Source organism: Pogona vitticeps, chromosome 5 (assembly GCF_051106095.1).
Source record: "Pogona vitticeps strain Pit_001003342236 chromosome 5, PviZW2.1, whole genome shotgun sequence".
Taxonomy (NCBI): domain Eukaryota; kingdom Metazoa; phylum Chordata; class Lepidosauria; order Squamata; family Agamidae; genus Pogona; species Pogona vitticeps.
The window spans coordinates 178,669,069-178,675,068 of NC_135787.1; positions in this window are offsets into that span (position 1 = coordinate 178,669,069).

Consider the following 6,000-nt stretch of genomic DNA (forward strand, 5'->3'; position numbering starts at 1 on the left):
GGGATAGACATAGCTGCCCGTAGTGGCCTTCCGATGCTCGCCCGGTGCCCATAGTAGCCTCCTGATGCCTGCCCACCTCATTCTACATACCGTCCAGTATCGTGCTGTATCCAGCACAGCCGCAGCGAGCATCAGCAGCGAGACAGGGGTGCCAGCCTTTTCGACGTGACTGGCCCATTTTGCTCAGCGGGAAGCAGCGGCGCTCCGGCCCGCCCCTTGTCTACGCAGAGCTCACACATGCGCACTTGCCGGTCACAGGGAGATGGAGGGGCGGGCTGAAGGCGCTGCGGTCACACTGCGGCCGTACAATGGTGACAAGGAATGGCACCTTTTATTTGGTGTGTGGAAGAGTGAGTAGTCTTATACGGCGAGTATATAACAAACTCTATATTTTGAGTGGAAATGTTGGGGGGTTGTCTTATACGCCGGCAAATACGGTAATTTTATCTTCAGAAAAACTGGAATCAACCACTGTAGTTTGTTGGAAACCACTAAACATGATGGCAGAATTTGGTGAAATGAAAAATTAGTGTATCTGATACAATCCCATGTCTTAACTGAGGGAAAATTGCTCAGTGTCAAAATCTAAAGTATTGTTTCCCAAACTTTTTGCAAGGTACCTTTTTTTTTTCATTTTTGAGGACATTTTCATATCATCTCATCTCCTTCACCATCATATCTATCTCTCTTTGTCACACACAGATACAGCCCTTTAGCAAAAAAATAAAAGATGGTGGCTAGTATCAAGGCTTTCTTGGCATCATCATGCATGTATCCTGAAACTGAAAACAGAACTGTTTAATTAGTGATAGTCTGCCACAGCTGGAGACATCACTCTCACTATGCAGGCAAAGCTACCGTATGTAACAAGATACTGGCCAGTTCATAATTTAAGATTATTTACCTTTTGCATTTATTTATTTTCTCCTATTTTTTAAAGTTCAGAATTTAAAATCGGATAATCAATTGATTTTAAAAATAATGTGCAATGGCCAGGATGCTTAAAAGTACCAGGGGAAGGGGGGGCTACAAATACTGTCCACAATAGTTGTTGCTTAAGATGGTCAACTGGTCATCTCACTCTATACAAAGGTCTGCTCTGTACTTTCACTTCATATATGCTTTTATGTTACTGAAATATATTCTGTCCCTTTGAATAATGCTAATGTTCTTGTTATTCATGTAGCTGAACATGAGCGCTGACAGAATTTAAGCACCACAATATCTCAAACTTTCATTACATAAAAATTCCCTTCCTGCTTCCAAACCTTTATTTTGTAAACTTACTTTCTGCTTTCTATAGATTAGGAGCTATAAACATGTGGAGGCAGAAGGTAGACAAATGTGTTTCTTTCTACAATCATCCAGGCTAGAAGGCATCTCAGCATTTTGTTTTTACAACTAACCACTGTTGATGGATGCTTCTAATTAATTATTGTGGTGAAACCAGTTATTCCCCATCTGTAAATGATACATGAGACACCAGGGGAGGGGATTTCAGGGCTACAGACAATATTTTAAAAAGCATTTAATTTACATGTGAATCCTAGACCAAAAATAGATTAATATGTTTTTTAAAAGGCTTTCTACAAATTCCAAAGTACTAAAAAAAACCTGCAGTTGCTTGAAACTACATCTTTAGCAAAGGCATTTTTGGCTGCATGGATGGGGTATAGCCAACCTATGCTGTGGTTATTTCCAGCTTCACTGCTATTATAAAGATCACTGGTTGTTGATGACAAAGTGAGGGATCCAGGTCTAAGATTTCTGTGTTCACTGGAGTAGAGGCAACTGATCTACTATTCCATCTTATATATACCCAACGGGCAGCCAGGTCCTTCCATATAGATGGACAGAATTGGGAAGGAGTGCAAAGGTCATTTCACCTAAGACTTTTTCTATATAGTACTGTAAAATGAGGGAATAGGGACAGAGAAAGCGGCTCTCTGATACTTACTTTTAAGTACCTCTCAAGTTTATCTCAAGTGATCTAAGCTTTGATTTCATTGACTACTGCACTGTATTGTAATTATATGATAACTTAATATCAAAACCATATGTATGGGCTGGGTAAGGTAGAGTTCTCTTCCTAATGCTATATTGTATTATTGATAACATGGAATTTTTACATGATTAAGTAATGCAATATATAGAAAATGACTCTGAACATATGGTTGTTGTGGGTTTTTCGGGCTCTTTGGCCATGTTCTAAAGGTTGTTTTTCCTGATGTTTCGGCAGTCTCTGCGGCTGGCATCTGTGTCCATAGTTCCTACTCCAGTCCTCTGAAGATGCGGGCCACAGAGACTGGTGAAACGTCAGGAAAAACAACCTTCAGAGCACGGCCAAAGAGCCCGAAAAACCCATGACAACAATCAGATGCACACATTGGGAAAAATCAGATATTAGGTCTGATTTATGGCTGAGACAGTCATCCAGCCAACGAACTATACATAGAGTACACAGTGTTTTTTCTTCCACTGTAGGAATATTTTGATATTTTGCCATCGGAGACTCAAGAAAAAGAAGAAACCACTGCCACTATGATTCTGAATATTGTGTTTTAAAAGAGTGAAGGGTAACTTAGATACATTTTCAGATCACTGTTCATTATCTCTTTATTTCACCATTTAAACTTCGAATTATTTTGCTGTGTTCATTGTAACTTGTGATTGGGTTCCTTTTCTAGGATGGGTGGGCCAAGGGATTTGGCGGGAATGACAGCCGGAGTCGATGTAACGGTCAAAAAAGGATTGGTTTTATTAACTTTTCCATCAAGTAACTCTGGACCAAACGGATCCGGCAACTCTTCATTTGTTAACATGTTATACTTCTTGGGTTTTACCCCAGGTCCCATATCTTTGGTTTTCACTGTTTCTTCCCCCCAAAATGAATGGTTGTGCTCTGATTCGCAGTTGACACAGTCAGCACCAAGCAGGTAGTCCTGCAGAAGGATGGACCACAACCGAACCCTCCAGCCTGGGTAGGAAAGGGCTGGTTCCACCGCTGGGCGAGAAGCCAAACCCACTCCCGGTTTCCATCCCCCGGATGCTCACCGGCTCCAATCTTTCCTATCTCTTTTGGTAGAGGCAACAGACCATCTTCCTTCATCAAGTTCGGGAAATTCTTTACCAATGTTACGATCTTCTCTCTCTCTGCGCCTGTCTCTCTTGTTTGTGTACTCTTTTCCTCCTTTCCTCCATCTGCCCCTCTTTTTTCTCCCTCCTCCTTTATAACCTCATCCCATCTCCACTCTCCTGACTCCTCCCCCCAGTCTTTCGTCCTCTCTGCCAGAAACACCTCTATCGTCATACATTCATCATCGTCCAGTTTGATTAATTCCCCCACAGCACATCCCTCATTTGCTTCTTCTTTAGATGTCTGTAAGGACGGCTCACTTTTATTCCTTTGCTCACATAACTGCAGAAAGAACAACCTCCTGCTTCTTACTGCAAGGAAACGTGCTTCTTTACTGCTGTCTAACGTAGAGAACACAATTGAAACACAGCAAAGGCAACTGCATGGGGCTCATAATACAAAGTTCTAATATTTCACTCTTCAAGGCTTATGTTACTGCACAGACTATTCAGGATCACTTACCTAATTAGAATGATTGTGGTAATGAAAAATACACCTCAACCAGGGAAGGTATTGAATGAGCAGTCTTGAGGAGGGGGCTGTTTGTTTGTTTGTTTAAAATTACCCCACCTTTCTCCACAATGGCTTACATTATTAAAAAGACAACATTGAAAACTAATAGCAGTAGTATACAGAGAACAAATAGGATTAAATAGATACCATACTAAAAGACAGCAAACAAAAGCAACACCAAAAATACATTCAAAGCAGTAAGGTGCAACCATCCGTACCATTATGGTATCTTGTACTGTACCTCTTTCCTCCAAAGAGCTCAAGTTGGCATAAACTTGAGCTCTTTGGAAGAACGAGGTACAGTACGAGATAGCATAATGAGTTGGCTGAAACACTGTTATTAAAGATTTCTCTACCAAGCCTCCTTCTTCAACACTGGTTTATGCTGTCCTTTTGCTTAAACGCCTAGCATGCTCAACATGGATGAGAAATTAAGTTCTATCATGCTTTCTCAACTGTCCGGTAATCAATGGAAAGCTATGTAAAATTGCAGGCTTTGATGTGCAATTAATCAAGAGTAAATCATCCAGTCTTGCAACATATCCAGCAATAAGGAAAATGTATTCTCAGCATTCCTTTTGTTCAAATGAGACTTCTGAAGTTACACTACTGAAACCCAGTAGCAGATAGGCCTGTATGAATATCACAGGATCGGGATAAGGTTCTTAAAATGTAGCTGTAATTACAGTGTAAATGGAGATGCAGAAGATAATTGAGGGAAAGGTTTTTAACAAAACATTCCATGAAACACAAATTGCCTCATGTCTGAACATATGTTGAGCTGTTGATAAGGGCAGGTACACTCAGATGGCTGCCCCAAGGTACAGTAAATAGGTAAGTGTAAGGTAAGACACCCCTTCACGGATTGCTGCCTTGTCGTGGCGAAGGGGCTTAAGTAATTCAGAGAAGCTATGGGCTATGCTGTGCAGGAGCACCCAAGACGGACAGGTCATAGTGGACAGTTCTGACTAAACACGGTCCACCTGGAGCAGGAACTGGCAAGCCACTCCAGTATCTTTGCCAAGAAAACTCCATGGACAGAAATAAAAGGCTAAAAGATATGATGCTGAAAGATGATGTCAGAAGGCGTCCAATATGCTACTGAGGAAGAGCAGAGGACAAGTACAAGTAGCTCCAGAGCTAATGAAGTGGTTGGGCCAAACCTAAAAGGACTCTCAGCTGCGGACATGCCTGGAAGTGAAAGTCCAATACAGTGGTGTCTCGCTTAACGAGCGATTCGTTTAATGACGAATCCGCATAGCGATTGAGTTTTTGCAATCGCAAAAGTGATCGCATAACAATGTTTTAAATGGGAAAACACTTTGCGATGATCGGTAAGCTGTTTCGCTTACTGATTATCGCATGATGTTTTTCCAACAGCAGATCGGCGGTTCCAGAATGGCTGCCGGGTAAAGAAAATGGCCACCTGCTGTGTTTTCGCGCCCTTTCCTCGCTTACCGGGCAGCGAAAATGGCGGCCACATGGAGGATTTCCGCATAACGGTGAGTTTTTTGCCCATAGGAACGCATTAAATGTGTTTTAATGCGTTCCTATGGGCTTTTTTGCCCCACATAGCGACGAATCGACATAGCGACGATTTTTTCAGAACGGATTATCGTCGCTATGCGGGGCATCACTGCACTGCAAAGAAAAATACTGCATAGGAACCTGGAATGTAAAATATATGAACCTTGGTAACCTGGATGTGGTCAAACAGGAGACATTGACATCCTGGGCATCAGTGAACTAAAATGGACAGGAATGGGCAAATTCAATTCAGATGATTACCATATCTACTATTGTGGGCAAGAATCCCATAGAAGAAATGGAGTAGCCCTCATAGTCAACCAAAGAGTGGGAAAAGCTGTACTGGGATACAATCTCAAAAACGATAGAATGATTTCAATACGAATCCAAGGCAAACCTTTCAACTTCACAGTCATCCAAGTTTATGCACCAACCACAGATGCTGAAGAGGCTGAAATTGACCAATTCTATGAAGACTTACAACATCTTCTAGAACTGAGATGTTCTTCTCATTATAGGGGACTGGAATGTTAAAGTAGGGAGTCAAGAGATAAAAGGAACAACCGGTAAGTCTGGCCTTGGAGTTCAACATGAAGCAGGGCAAAGGCTAATAGAGTTTTGTCAAGAGAACAAGCTGGTCATCACAAACACTCTTTTTGAACATCAAAAGAGGCATGCAGAAAACTCTACACATGGACATCACCAGATGGGCAATACCAAAATCAGATTGATTATGTTCTCTGCAGCCAAAGATGGAGAAGCTCTATATAGTCAGCAAAAACAAGAGCTGGAGCTGATTGTGGCTCTGATCATCAGCTTCAGCT